The sequence below is a fragment of the Drosophila serrata genome, unplaced genomic scaffold (genome assembly GCF_035046125.1).
Source record: "Drosophila serrata isolate PLE 108 unplaced genomic scaffold, ASM3504612v1 contig_360, whole genome shotgun sequence".
Classification (NCBI taxonomy): domain Eukaryota; kingdom Metazoa; phylum Arthropoda; class Insecta; order Diptera; family Drosophilidae; genus Drosophila; species Drosophila serrata.
This window is the reverse complement of record NW_028257258.1, coordinates 1,054,245-1,070,512: the sequence shown is the minus strand read 5'-3', so window position 1 is coordinate 1,070,512 and position 16,268 is coordinate 1,054,245. Positions and strand designations below refer to the sequence as shown.

The 16,268-nt window shown below is 32.5% G+C and overlaps 2 pseudogenes across 2 annotated transcripts in view; both read left to right on the top strand.

The window, feature by feature from the left end:
* Positions 1 to 3,858: 3,858 nt before the first annotated feature.
* On the top strand, positions 3,859 to 5,097 carry LOC110191758 (protein FAM50 homolog pseudogene; annotated as a pseudogene). The gene has a single exon (XR_015273041.1). The product of XR_015273041.1 is annotated as a protein FAM50 homolog pseudogene (transcript).
* The window catches only part of LOC110191759 (protein FAM50 homolog pseudogene), a 76,025-nt pseudogene continuing 64,466 nt past the window's right edge, over positions 4,710 to 16,268 (top strand). The window contains exon 1 of the transcript XR_015273042.1: positions 4,710 to 4,819. The product of XR_015273042.1 is annotated as a protein FAM50 homolog pseudogene (transcript). The remainder of the gene's footprint in view (positions 4,820 to 16,268) is intronic.

The following is a 16,268-nucleotide window of genomic DNA, read 5'->3' as shown; positions in this document are numbered from 1 at the left end:
CTGTAGCTTTGCTTCTTGTCTTGTCGCACATTTTTGGCCTTTGTTTCGGTGTAAGTGCGCCGGCGCAGCGCCAGGCAATTTTACATTTCGCCCGCTTTTCTATTGTTGTCGCAGTTTTTTTTAGTTTTCAGTTTTTACTTTTCTTTGCATAAACCGCGCACGGCTAATTACGCACAAGGAGAGTGAAACTCCATTAGATTCTTAATTATACTTTAATTGCCGAGAGAAATGATGTGGCGAGTGAGGCAGGCAGGCAGGCAGCCGTAAGTTGCATTTGGAAATCTTTCCCTGCCGCTGCATTTCTTATTGTTGCAGATGGCGTTCAAGTTGGAGTTGGACTTGGCTTGATGATGTTGCCGCTGCTGGTCTAGCCATGCGCAGTGAGCGTTGCAAGCTCTGCCTTCAGCAGGCTCCGTTTAAGGCATCTCGGTTAGAGGGGGTTTTTGGGTGCTTTTTAGGGGTCTCTCTGCACTCGCACACAGTGGTTTCTTTGTCTTGCTCTCGCCATCCGAAGTTGTAGTTGTAGTTGTAGGAAACTTTCTAATGTAGAAGATTTCCCCACTCCCCTCCTGGGTACTTAAGATTGAATTGCCGCTCAGTAGGCCTCTATTTATTCTCCGTTTGTCAGCTTTTTCTTTCTTTTTTTGGGGGGGATTTTCTCAGGCAGAGAAATGAAATATTGTAAAGGCCGAAAATTCTATGCAGCTCACAGCGTTGCCGATTGATCGATTCTTTTACCCAAGGTGAAAGTTGCTCTGTTACATATTTCCTGCACTGCCGAGTATTCCGCAGAACCCATCGCATCCCTCAGATCAGTTTAGTCATGCAGTTATGCCCAATCATGGCCTACGGCCTACGACTTTCGACCATCATCTAATCGGCCCGAATTTGTATTTACATGCTAATGAGAAACGGAATATTTTGTTTCATCTGAAAATGAAAACGCATTTTATTGCCAAACGATGGTCTTCGTCAATAGAAGAGCTAATAGATTTAATTGCTCCGCCGGTTCGTTATATAAATCTTGGCAGAATCGTTCGCAGGGAAAGAGGGAAAAAGAAACCAAAAAGTGGATGGGCAGCAAAGAGACGTATCGCGGCCAAATGATTAATGCAGCCAAAAGCCGAGACCCCAAAAAGCCAAAATCGTATTTTCACTTTTTAATAATTAACATAAAATTATTAACAAGACGAAGAAGATGAGCAGAGGGCGAGGCAGAACCACGAAAACGATGCCAAACGCATTAACGCAGCACCCAGCCACCGAAAGACGAAAAGAATAAGCCAAGAAAGTTGTAAAATCGGATCTCTGATTTCATAAAGTCTCGTAAAGAACGAGACGCATGACTAACACCACCAGCCAGCCAGTCACTAAGCCAGAGAATCTGAGAATCTCAAGTGAAATGAGTTTGAGAAGCTTTTCCCGAAAGCGGGGCCTGACCCAGTTACCCATTTAGGCCCAAAGACCAAATTGATGTGATGTGGCGGCGGAAGAAACTACCAACAAAAAAAGAGAAGAACGAAAAGTAAAGTGGAGATGGAAATGTGGCCAGAAGACGAGTAACAGTTATGTGACGGGCAGACAATCGAAAGTTTATGTCATGCTGCCGGCAGCAACGCAGCAGCAGCAACAGCAGCAACAGCAGCAACAACAGCCACGCAGCAACATCAGTTCCAGGCCTCGGATAAGACCGAAATCCGACAGATGCTGTTGCGTTCCTTTAATTGTTCACTTGGCCACTTCTTGTGGGCATTCCGAAAGCAACCAGTTACAGAGCGTCGATTTTTCCCCAAAGTGAAACAAAGTATACGTATAAAACACATTTTTTCGAAAGTCATGCACCGAAATAAAAATGGTTCTCGTATCTACACACACGTATCTCTCTCATAGGCCTACGACTACGGACGAACAATGAGAGCAGCGCGGAGTCGAGCTGGAAAAGAAAAAGTAACTTCACACGGCGGCCAAGCGGAGCCAGCGGAGCTGAGCTATGGCTGGCGCTGACCATAGTCGAGTAAATCGAAAAGATACACGAAAAAAAAGAGAAACAGAAAATAAAATAATAAAATCGAAACATGAAACATTCTGATTGTATGGGCCCCAAAAAGTGGGTCAAGCGGCGCCGTCGCAGCGCAGTCTCAGCTCAGTTGGCGTCGCAGCCAGAGCGCGCTCTTGACTGTGACTTTGCCTTTGGTTTTGACTGGTTTTTATTTTTGGCAGTGGCTGTGGGTCTCGGTCTTGGTCTTGGTCTTGGTCTCCAGCGGTGCTCGTGAAACCAAGACAGGCGAGAAGAACCAAAAAAAAAAGTATCAATACAAAAACAAAAGCAAGCTTAATAACAACTGAGACCCGCACGGAGACTTCGCTGACGGAATACTTAAGCATCCGCGTCCACTTGCACTTTCTTTTTCCAGCTCTCAGCTTGGCTTTGCTTGCCGCAGTTGCTGCCTTTTGCTTTTTGCGCTTTGCTTTTACCATTCTGTTTCTACTTCTTCTGCCGCGTTTCAGGTTCGTGCCTTAAGTCTTTCGTTTGCTCGGGGAGCACGTTTCTTTCTTCGCCTGGCTTTCGCTTTGGTGCCAACGAAAATGTGGGTTCTGTGGGGGCATTTAGGGGGCCCGCTCTTGAGCAGAGATCCTTGGGTTTAGCACTCAAGGGATTCCTTTCTAACTGACATATTTATAGTTAAAACATACCATAAGACTTTGTTCTATCGTATCCATTCTTTTTTATTAATTGGAAATTGAAGATTTCGAAGTGGATTTTAAATAAAACAACAAGGAAAATGGGAGCTAATTTTGGGCAGCGGAAGTTTGTATACAGTTTGATCATTCAAATCATCATAACTCAGTCAAAAATACAATAAATTCAACGCGGAAAGCGGTCCAATCCTAGTTTTCATTGGGTTAACAAATCTGCATACCTAATTTAACATTTCTAAATATTCAATTTTTGGTAAATTTTTGACCATTTTAATGAAAATATAGAGAAAATTTCAAAATTTTATTTTTCGATCGGACATGGCTAGATTGATTCATCTTTTGTTGCTGATCAAGAATATATATAATTAATAGGGTCGGAAATCATTACTTCTGTAAATATTAGAATCAGTGTTTTTCAAACATCATATTTAAGCCAAAAATGCGTTAATTTTAATTCGAAAGGCTGTTTACTGCTAATTTTTATAGCTGAACACTCAGTTTTTGAATTTCAAAAATCCATTTTTTGCCTATTTTTGACAATTTTAACGATGTAACCCCTTATCTTTTTTTGCAAATTTCGAAAATTTTGAAAAAGAAAAATCAATTTTGTCCGGACATAGCTAGATCGATTCGACTGTTGATCCTGATCAATAATATATATGGCTTATAGGGTCGAAAAGATTGTTTAACAGCTTTTCAAACTTCTGACTGAAATTAAAATACCCAGAAAATGTATAAATATCGATATATGTATGTTCAACGAACCAATAAGGATTTTTACATATTAAAATTAAAGACGTATTGAAATTACAGACCCACAAATTCAAATTCAAATTCTGCAAGAGCGCCACATTGCTGGGAAAAACTAAGTGGCAGCTCCACTGCTTTGTCGAATAGAGAATTGCTTTGTGGAGTCTGCTTCGGCCTGATACGCTGGCAGTGTATTACTACGAACGCCAAGCCATCGCCCTCTGGCGGAATAATCAGAAAACTTACCATTGTATCGGTATCGACTGATACCGAAAACAATTTTCCTATAATACAATGAAACAATAAAATGTTCATTAATCGTTAATTAATGTTCATTAATATCGATTCTGATCTAGAATATATATGACTTATAGGGTCGGAAATGATTCCTTCATTGTGTTATAAGCGTGGTACCATACCATAACACAATGAAGTGGTATTCTGCACTCATTGAGCAACGGTCACATTTTACAAATGTTTACAATTTTTCACTTTGGAAATGGCACGAAAATAAGAAATTTAATTAATTAACGCGAAATAGCAAAAGATGGACCACTACAAGAGGGCCGCCAGCGAGCCGGGGCGTACCGCCCAGCTTATGAAGAAGTGCGAGATCTAGGAGCAGGAGATCGAGTTTCGTAAGATGAAGATCGAGGAGGAGCTGGAGCTGGACAAGATTGAGAATAAGCTCGCGACGCACTACGATGCCGTGGAGCAGCAGCTCAACTCCTCGACCATGCCAAGCAAGAAGACATTGTGCGCGAGCGAAAAAAAAAGGTGGCGCAGAAGAAGGGCGACATGGATCGGGAGAAGCAGCGTGCCCTAGAGGCCAAACAGGCGGAGAAGACCAAGCAAAAGCGGCAAATACAGGCGCTATCCTTCAACGTGGACGAGAAGGATGAACACGGCAACGACGATAAGGAGGAGGAGCTACAAATAAGGGTGAAGCAGGAGGCCAAACCCAAGGCCAAATGGACCGAAATGCAGGACGCTATAGTGCCCTTAAATAAGAAAAAGATCTGCAAGAACCCCGATGTGGACATCTCCTTGTTGCCAGATCGCGAGCGCGAGGAGCAGGAGAACCGGCTGCGCGAGCGACTGCGCCAGGAGTCGGTCATGCAACAGGCGGAGCTTAAGGACGAGGACATCTGGAACGAGGACATACTGGGACGGATCAGGTCATCGGCGCAGCGTACTGATGAAGATGGGAAGCTCCATCTACCAGTTCCTGCAAAAGTGCCTTGAGTTGCTGACATGGAGTTTATCGAACTGAAGACCGTGGTGGCCGACCAGCTGATGTATGTCAAGGAGGATCTGATACTGCCGCACCATTACTCCTTCTACGAATTTATTGTGACTAAGGCCCGCGGTAAGTCCAGTCCGTTCTTCCAGTTCGACGACCACGACGACGTGCACATGATCAGCGATGCCTCTGTCGAAAAAGAAGAGTCGCACGCTGAGAAGGTGCTCCGCCGATCCTGGTACGAGCGAAACAAGCACATCTTCCCGGCCAGCCGCTGGGAGCAGTACGATCCCACAAAATCCTATGACAAGTACACCATTAAGGACAAGGACAAGAGCAAAAAGTAGTGCTATTATTAGGAGCTGATATTCTCACCTCTGTTTATTAAATTTAACTCAAACCCAGAGAATGCAAATTTTTTTAATTTCACTAAATTTACTACTAAAATCAGGAATAACAACAAATAAACCAATCCGAAGCATTAAATTTAATACGGAAAGTTTCCCGATGTCAGTTTTCATTACAAAAAAAATCTGCCTATCCCCGGCTCGACGTTATTTAACCAGACAAATTAAGAATTATACCAGGCGAACAGAAACAGCTGGCAGCAACCCAGCGGCAGCACAACAGCAAGTGCTGATTATAACGGATCTTTTCAACTTTCCTAATGGCCGCCCTTTGTTTACGTTTGAATTGACCAATCAGAGAGGTTATTCTCGTTCACCTCTTTGAAGATCCGTTACTTCAGGACTTTTTAATGGCCGCCCTTTGTTTACATTTGAATTTAACCTAATGGCCGCTCTTTGTTTACGTTTGAAGTCACCAATCAGAGAGGTTATTAAAGTTCCTCTCTTTTAAGATCCGTTGTTTTAGAACTTTTTAATCAGCTGAATAGCTGCTTGTGGAGCTTTCTTTGCCTAGTACACAAAACCAAGAATTTAAGAAATTTGTATGGGGAATTCGCCAAATTGGATTTCCGTTTTGTTGTTGTATTTGTTATTTCTTACGGTTCAAATTCAAAGTTTCTTTTTCTTTTCTTTTAACATCACCAACAAACGCAGTATGCCGATTTGTCAGCGCTTTAAAAACTATCACAGAACAGCTTTCAGAATTAAAATTGACGCATTTTTTACTTAAATATCATGTTTTAAAAACACTGACTATTTAAAAAAAAATTGCTTGTTTTTATACCGTTTTGCAGGTTTTTATAATTTTAGACAGAATCTTTAAACAGCACCAAAAATCGCAGTATGCTGATTTGTTAGCGCTTTAAAAACTATCACAGAACAGCTTTCACAATTAAAATTTACGCATTTTTTTACTTAAATATCATGTTTTAAAAACACTGATTATTTAAAAAAAATTGCTTGTTTTTATACCGTTTTGCAGGTTTTTATAATTTTAGACAGAATCTTTAAACAGCACCAACAATCGCAGTATGCTGATTTGTTAGCGCTTTAAAAACTATCACAGAACAGCTTTCACAATTAAAATTGACGCATTTTTGACTTAATTATGATGTTTGAAAAACACTGATTATTTAAATAAATTCCCTGTTTTTATACCTTTTTTAGGATATTTGTACTAATCAGAAGCTTATAACACAATGAATGAATCATTTCCGAGCCTATTAATCATATATATTCTTGATCAGAATGAACAGCTGAATCGATCTAGCCGTGTCTTGTGGGAAAATAAATTTTTTCATTTTTTCCGAATTTTCAAAAATAGACAAGGGGTTACATCGTTAAAATTGTCAAAATTTGGCAAAAAATTGAATTTTTAAAATTAAAAAACTGAGTATGCAGATTTGTTAGCGCTTTAAAAACTATCACAGAACAGCTTTCAGAATTAAAATTAACGCATTTTTTTTACTTAAATATCATGTTTTAAAAACACTGATTATTTAAAAAAAATTGCTTGTTTTTATACCGTTTTGCAGGTTTTTATAATTTTAGACAGAATCTTTTAACAGCACCAACAATCGCAGTATGCAGATTTGTTAGCGCTTTAAAAACTATCACAGAAAAGCTTTCAGAATTAAAATTGACGCATTTTTGACTTAATTATGATGTTTGAAAAACAGTGATTATTTAAATAAATTCCCTGTTTTTATACCTTTTTTAGGATATTTGTATTAATCAGAAGCTTATAACACAATGAATTAATCATTTCCGAGCCTATTAATCATATATATTCTTGATCAGAATGAACAGCTGAATCGATCTAGCCGTGTCTTGTGGGAAAATAAATTTTTTTCATTTTTTCCGAATTTTCAAAAATAGACATGGGGTTACATCGTTAAAATTGTCAAAATTTGGCAAAGAATTGAATTTTTTAAATTAAAAAACTGAGTATGCAGATTTGTTAGCGCTTTAAAAACTATCACAGAACAGCTTTGAGAATTAAAATTAACGCATTTTTTACTTAAATATCATGTTTTAAAAACACTGATTATTTAAAAAAAATTGCTTGTTTTTATACCGTTTTGCAGGTTTTTATAATTTTAGACAGAATCTTTTAACAGCACTAACAATCGCAGTATGCAGATTTGTTAGCGCTTTAAAAACTATCACAGAAAAGCTTTCAGAATTAAATTAGACGCATTTTTGACTTAATTATGATGTTTGAAAAACACTGATTATTTAAATAAATTCCCTGTTTTTATACCTTTTTTAGGATATTTGTATTAATCAGAAGCTTATAACACAATGAAGGAATCATTTCCGAGCCTATTAATCATATATATTCTTGATCAGAATGAACGGCTGAATCGATCTAGCCGTGTCTTGTGTAAAAATAAATTTTTTCATTTTTTCTGAATTTTCAAAAAATAGACAAGGGGTTACATCGTTAAAATTGTCAAAATTTGGCAAAGAATTGAATTTTTTAAATTAAAAAACTGAGTATGCAGATTTGTTAGCGCTTTAAAAACTATCACAGAACAGCTTTCAGAATTAAAATTAACGCATTTTTTACTTAAATATCATGTTTTAACAACAATGATTATTTAAAAAAATTGCTTGTTTTTATACCGTTTTGCAGGTTTTTATAATTTTAGACAGAATCTTTTAACAGAACTAACAATCGCAGTATGCAGATTTGTTAGCGCTTTAAAAACTATCACAGAACACCTTTCAGAATTAAAATTGACGCATTTTTGACTTAATTATGATGTTTTAAAAACACTGATTATTTTAACAAATTGCTTGTTTTAATACCGTTTTGCAGGTTTTTATAATTTTAGACAGAATCTTTTAACAGCACTAACAATCGCAGTATGCAGATTTGTTAGCGCTTTAAAAACTATCACAGAACACCTTTCAGAATTTAAATTGACGCATTCTTGACTTAATTATGATGTTTGAAAAACACTGATTATTTAAATAAATTCCCTGTTTTTAAACCTTTTTTAGGATATTTGTATTAATCAGAAGCTTATAACACAATGAATTAATCATTTCGGAGCCTATTAATCATATATATTCTTGATCAGAATGAACAGCTGAATCGATCTAGCCGTGTCTTGTGGGAAAATAAATTTTTTCATTTTTTCCGAATTTTCAAAAATAGACAAGGGGTTACATCGTTAAAATTGTCAAAATTTGGCAAAGAATTGAATTTTTTAAATTAAAAAACTGAGTATGCAGATTTGTTAGCGCTTTAAAAACTATCACAAAACAGCTTTCAGAATTAAAATTAACGCATTTTTTTTACTTAAATATCATGTTTAAAAAACACTGATTATTTAAAAAAATTGCTTGTTTTTATACCGTTTTGCAGGTTTTTATAATTTTAGACAGAATCTTTTAACAGCACTAACAATCGCAGTATGCAGATTTGTTAGCGCTTTAAAAACTATCACACAAAAGCTTTCAGAATTAAAATTGACGCATTTTTGACTTAATTATGATGTTTGAAAAACACTGATTATTTAAATAAATTCCCTGTTTTTAAACCTTTTTTAGGATATTTGTATTAATCAGAAGCTTATAACACAATGAATTAATCATTTCCGAGCCTATTAATCATATATATTCTTGATCAGAATGAACAGCTGAATCGATCTAGCCGTGTCTTGTGGGAAAATAAATTTTTTTCATTTTTTCCGAATTTTCAAAAATAGACAAGGGGTTACATCGTTAAAATTGTCAAAATTTGGCAAAGAATTGAATTTTTTAAATTAAAAAACTGAGTATGCAGATTTGTTAGCGCTTTAAAAACTATCACAGAACAGCTTTCAGAATTAAAATTAACGCATTTTTTACTTAAATATCATGTTTTAAAAACACTGATTATTTAAAAAAAATTGCTTGTTTTTATACCGTTTTGCAGGTTTTTATAATTTTAGACAGAATCTTTTAACAGCACCAACAATCGCAGTATGCAGATTTGTTAGCGCTTTAAAAACTATCACAGAAAAGCTTTCAGAATTAAAATTGACGCATTTTTGACTTAATTATGATGTTTGAAAAACACTGATTATTTAAATAAATTCCCTGTTTTTATACCTTTTTTAGGATATTTGTATTAATCAGAAGCTTATAACACAATGAATTAATCATTTCCGAGCCTATTAATCATATATATTCTTGATCAGAATGAACAGCTGAATCGATCTAGCCGTGTCTTGTGGGAAAATAAATTTTTTTCATTTTTTCCGAATTTTCAAAAATAGACAAGGGGTTACATCGTTAAAATTGTCAAAATTTGGCAAAGAATTGAATTTTTTAAATTAAAAAACTGAGTATGCAGATTTGTTAGCGCTTTAAAAACTATCACAGAACAGCTTTCAGAATTAAAATTAACGCATTTTTTACTTAAATATCATGTTTTAACAACACTGATTATTTAAAAAAATTGCTTGTTTTTATACCGTTTTGCAGGTTTTTATAATTTTAGACAGAATCTTTTAACAGCACTAACAATCGCAGTATGCAGATTTGTTAGCGCTTTAAAAACTATCACAGAACACCTTTCAGAATTTAAATTGACGCATTCTTGACTTAATTATGATGTTTGAAAAACACTGATTATTTAAATAAATTCCCTGTTTTTAAACCTTTTTTAGGATATTTGTATTAATCAGAAGCTTATAACACAATGAATTAATCATTTCCGAGCCTATTAATCATATATATTCTTGATCAGAATGAACGGCTGAATCGATCTAGCCGTGTCTTGTGGGAAAATAAATTTTTTCATTTTTTTCCGAATTTTCAAAAATAGACAAGGGGTTACATCGTTAAAATTGTCAAAATTTGGCAAAGAATTGAATTTTTTAAATTAAAAAACTGAGTATGCAGATTTGTTAGCGCTTTAAAAACTATCACAGAACAGCTTTCAGAATTAAAATTAACGCATTTTTTACTTAAATATCATGTTTTAACAACACTGATTATTTAAAAAAAATTGCTTGTTTTTATACCGTTTTGCAGGTTTTTATAATTTTAGACAGAATCTTTTAACAGCACTAACAATCGCAGTATGCAGATTTGTTAGCGCTTTAAAAACTATCACAGAACACCTTTCAGAATTTAAATTGACGCATTCTTGACTTAATTATGATGTTTGAAAAACACTGATTATTTAAATAAATTCCCTGTTTTTAAACCTTTTTTAGGATATTTGTATTAATCAGAAGCTTATAACACAATGAATTAATCATTTCCGAGCCTATTAATCATATATATTCTTGATCAGAATGAACGGCTGAATCGATCTAGCCGTGTCTTGTGGGAAAATAAATTTTTTCATTTTTTTCCGAATTTTCAAAAATAGACAAGGGGTTACATCGTTAAAATTGTCAAAATTTGGCAAAGAATTGAATTTTTTAAATTAAAAAACTGAGTATGCAGATTTGTTAGCGCTTTAAAAACTATCACAGAACAGCTTTCAGAATTAAAATTAACGCATTTTTTACTTAAATATCATGTTTTAACAACACTGATTATTTAAAAAAATTGCTTGTTTTTATACCGTTTTGCAGGTTTTTATAATTTTAGACAGAATCTTTTAACAGCACTAACAATCGCAGTATGCAGATTTGTTAGCGCTTTAAAAACTATCACAGAAAAGCTTTCAGAATTAAAATTGACGCATTTTTGACTTAATTATGATGTTTGAAAAACAGTGATTATTTAAACAAATTGCTTATTTTTATACCATTTAGCAGGTTTTTATAATTTTAGACAGAATCTTTTAACCGCACCAACAAACGCAGTATGCAGATTTGTTAGCGCTTTAAAAACTATCACAGAACAGCTTTCAGAATTAAAATTAACGCATTTTTGACTTAATTATGATGTTTGAAAAACACTGATTATTGAAATAAATTCCCTGTTTTTATACCTTTTTTTAGGATATTTGTATTAATCAGAAGCTTATTACACAATGAATTAATCATTTCCGAGCCTATTTATCATATATATTCTTGATAAGAATGAACAGCTAAATCGATCTAGCCGTGTCTTGTGGGAAAATAAATTTTTTCATTTTTTCCGAATTTTCAAAAATAGACAAGGGGTTACATCGTTAAAATTGTCAAAATTTGGCAAAGAATTGAATTTTTTAAATTAAAAAACTGAGTATGCAGATTTGTTAGCGCTTTAAAAACTATCACAGAACAGCTTTGAGAATTAAAATTAACGCATTTTTTACTTAAATATCATGTTTTAACAACACTGATTATTTAAAAAAATTGCTTGTTTTTATACCGTTTTGCAGGTTTTTATAATTTTAGACAGAATCTTTTAACAGCACCAACAATCGCAGTATGCAGATTTGTTAGCGCTTTAAAAACTATCACAAAACAGCTTTCAGAATTAAAATTAACGCATTTTTTTTACTTAAATATCATGTTTAAAAAACACTGATTATTTAAAAAAATTGCTTGTTTTTATACCGTTTTGCAGGTTTTTATAATTTTAGACAGAATCTTTTAACAGCACTAACAATCGCAGTATGCAGATTTGTTAGCGCTTTAAAAACTATCACACAAAAGCTTTCAGAATTAAAATTGACGCATTTTTGACTTAATTATGATGTTTGAAAAACAGTGATTATTTAAATAAATTCCCTGTTTTTAAACCTTTTTTAGGATATTTGTATTAATCAGAAGCTTATAACACAATGAATTAATCATTTCCGAGCCTATTAATCATATATATTCTTGATCAGAATGAACAGCTGAATCGATCTAGCCGTGTCTTGTGGGAAAATAAATTTTTTTCATTTTTTCCGAATTTTCAAAAATAGACAAGGGGTTACATCGTTAAAATTGTCAAAATTTGGCAAAGAATTGAATTTTTTAAATTAAAAAACTGAGTATGCAGATTTGTTAGCGCTTTAAAAACTATCACAGAACAGCTTTGAGAATTAAAATTAACGCATTTTTTACTTAAATATCATGTTTTAAAAACACTGATTATTTAAAAAAATTGCTTGTTTTTATACCGTTTTGCAGGTTTTTATAATTTTAGACAGAATCTTTTAACAGCACTAACAATCGCAGTATGCAGATTTGTTAACGCTTTAAAAACTATCACAGAAAAGCTTTCAGAATTAAAATTGACGCATTTTTGACTTAATTATGATGTTTGAAAAACAGTGATTATTTAAATAAATTCCCTGTTTTTATACCTTTTTTTAGGATATTTGTATTAATCAGAAGCTTATAACACAATGAATTAATCATTTCCGAGCCTATTAATCATATATATTCTTGATCAGAATGAACAGCTGAATCGATCTAGCCGTGTCTTGTGGGAAAATAAATTTTTTTCATTTTTTCCGAATTTTCAAAAATAGACAAGGGGTTACATCGTTAAAATTGTCAAAATTTGGCAAAGAATTGAATTTTTTAAATTAAAAAACTGAGTATGCAGATTTGTTAGCGCTTTAAAAACTATCACAGAACAGCTTTCAGAATTAAAATTAACGCATTTTTTTTACTTAAATATCATGTTTTAACAACACTGATTATTTAAAAAAAATTGCTTGTTTTTATACCGTTTTGCAGGTTTTTATAATTTTAGACAGAATCTTTTAACAGCACTAACAATCGCAGTATGCAGATTTGTTAGCGCTTTAAAAACTATCACAGAACACCTTTCAGAATTTAAATTGACGCATTCTTGACTTAATTATGATGTTTGAAAAACACTGATTATTTAAATAAATTCCCTGTTTTTAAACCTTTTTTAGGATATTTGTATTAATCAGAAGCTTATAACACAATGAATTAATCATTTCCGAGCCTATTAATCATATATATTCTTGATCAGAATGAACGGCTGAATCGATCTAGCCGTGTCTTGTGTGAAAATAAATTTTTTCATTTTTTCTGAATTTTCAAAAATAGACAAGGGGTTACATCGTTAAAATTGTCAAAATTTGGCAAAGAATTGAATTTTTTAAATTAAAAAACTGAGTATGCAGATTTGTTAGCGCTTTAAAAACTATCACAGAACAGCTTTCAGAATTAAAATTAACGCATTTTTTACTTAAATATCATGTTTTAACAACACTGATTATTTAAAAAAATTGCTTGTTTTTATACCGTTTTGCAGGTTTTTATAATTTTAGACAGAATCTTTTAACAGCACTAACAATCGCAGTATGCAGATTTGTTAGCGCTTTAAAAACTATCACAGAACACCTTTCAGAATTTAAATTGACGCATTCTTGACTTAATTATGATGTTTGAAAAACACTGATTATTTAAATAAATTCCCTGTTTTTAAACCTTTTTTAGGATATTTGTATTAATCAGAAGCTTATAACACAATGAATTAATCATTTCCGAGCCTATTAATCATATATATTCTTGATCAGAATGAACGGCTGAATCGATCTAGCCGTGTCTTGTGTGAAAATAAATTTTTTCATTTTTTCTGAATTTTCAAAAATAGACAAGGGGTTACATCGTTAAAATTGTCAAAATTTGGCAAAGAATTGAATTTTTTAAATTAAAAAACTGAGTATGCAGATTTGTTAGCGCTTTAAAAACTATCACAGAACAGCTTTCAGAATTAAAATTAACGCATTTTTTACTTAAATATCATGTTTTAACAACACTGATTATTTAAAAAAATTGCTTGTTTTTATACCGTTTTGCAGGTTTTTATAATTTTAGACAGAATCTTTTAACAGCACTAACAATCGCAGTATGCAGATTTGTTAGCGCTTTAAAAACTATCACAGAAAAGCTTTCAGAATTAAAATTGACGCATTTTTGACTTAATTATGATGTTTGAAAAACAGTGATTATTTAAACAAATTGCTTATTTTTATACCATTTAGCAGGTTTTTATAATTTTAGACAGAATCTTTTAACCGCACCAACAAACGCAGTATGCAGATTTGTTAGCGCTTTAAAAACTATCACAGAACAGCTTTCAGAATTAAAATTAACGCATTTTTGACTTAATTATGATGTTTGAAAAACACTGATTATTGAAATAAATTCCCTGTTTTTATACCTTTTTTTAGGATATTTGTATTAATCAGAAGCTTATTACACAATGAATTAATCATTTCCGAGCCTATTTATCATATATATTCTTGATAAGAATGAACAGCTAAATCGATCTAGCCGTGTCTTGTGGGAAAATAAATTTTTTCATTTTTTCCGAATTTTCAAAAATAGACAAGGGGTTACATCGTTAAAATTGTCAAAATTTGGCAAAGAATTGAATTTTTTAAATTAAAAAACTGAGTATGCAGATTTGTTAGCGCTTTAAAAACTATCACAGAACAGCTTTGAGAATTAAAATTAACGCATTTTTTACTTAAATATCATGTTTTAACAACACTGATTATTTAAAAAAATTGCTTGTTTTTATACCGTTTTGCAGGTTTTTATAATTTTAGACAGAATCTTTTAACAGCACCAACAATCGCAGTATGCAGATTTGTTAGCGCTTTAAAAACTATTTCAGAACACCTTTCAGTATTTAAATTGACGCATTTTTGACTTAATTATGATGTTTGAAAAACAGTGATTATTTAAAAAAATTGCTTTTTTTTTATACCGTTTTGTAGGTTTTTATAATTTTAGACAGAATCTTTTAACAGCACCAACAATCGCAGTATGCAAATTTGTTAGCGCTTTAAAAACTATCACAGAAAAGCTTTCAGAATTAAAATTGACGCATTTTTGACTTAATTATGATGTTTGAAAAACAGTGATTATTTAAATAAATTCCCTGTTTTTAAACCTTTTTTAGGATATTTGTATTAATCAGAAGCTTATAACACAATGAATTAATCATTTCCGAGCCTATTAATCATATATATTCTTGATCAGAATGAACAGCTGAATCGATCTAGCCGTGTCTTGTGGGAAAATAAATTTTTTCATTTATTCCGAATTTTCAAAAATAGACAAGGGGTTACATCGTTAAAATTGTCAAAATTTGGCAAAAAATTGAATTTTTAAAATTAAAAAACTGAGTATGCAGATTTGTTAGCGCTTTAAAAACTATCACAGAACAGCTTTCAGAATTAAAATTAACGCATTTTTTACTTAAATATCATGTTTTAACAACACTGATTATTTAAAAAAATTGCTTGTTTTTATACCGTTTTGCAGGTTTTTATAATTTTAGACAGAATCTTTTAACAGCACTAACAATCGCAGTATGCAGATTTGTTAGCGCTTTAAAAACTATCACACAAAAGCTTTCAGAATTAAAATTGACGCATTTTTGACTTAATTATGATGTTTAAAAAAACACTGATTATTTAAATAAATTCCCTGTTTTTATACCTTTTTTTAGGATATTTGTATTAATCAGAAGCTTATAACACAATGAAGGAATCATTTCCGAGCCTATTAGTCATATATATTCTTGATCAGAATGAACAGCTGAATCGATCTAGCCGTGTCTTGTGGGAAACTAAATTTTTTCATTTATTCCGAATTTTCAAAAATAGACAAGGGGTTACATCGTTAAAATTGTCAAAATTTGGCAAAAAATTGAATTTTTAAAATTAAAAAACTGAGTATGCAGATTTGTTAGCGCTTTAAAAACTATCACAGAACAGCTTTCAGAATTAAAATTAACGCATTTTTTACTTAAATATCATGTTTTAAAAACACTGATTATTTAAAAAAATTGCTTGTTTTTATACCGTTTTGCAGGTTTTTATAATTTTAGACATAATCTTTTTACAGCACCAACAATCGCAGTATGCAGATTTGTTAGCGCTTTAAAAACTATCACAGAACAGCTTTCAGAATTAAAATTAACGCATTTTTTACTTAATTATGATGTTTGAAAAACACTGAATTTTTAAACAAATTGCTTGTTTTTATACCATTTTGCAGGTTTTTATAATTTTAGACAGAATCTTTTAACCGCACCAACAAACGCAGTATGCAGATTTGTTAGCGCTTTAAAAACTATTTCAGAACACCTTTCAGAATTTAAATTGACGCATTTTTGACTTAATTATGATGTTTGAAAAACAGTGATTATTTAAAAAAATTGCTTTTTTTTATACCGTTTTGTAGGTTTTTATAATTTTAGACAGAATCTTTTAACCGCACCAACAATCGCAGTATGCAAAT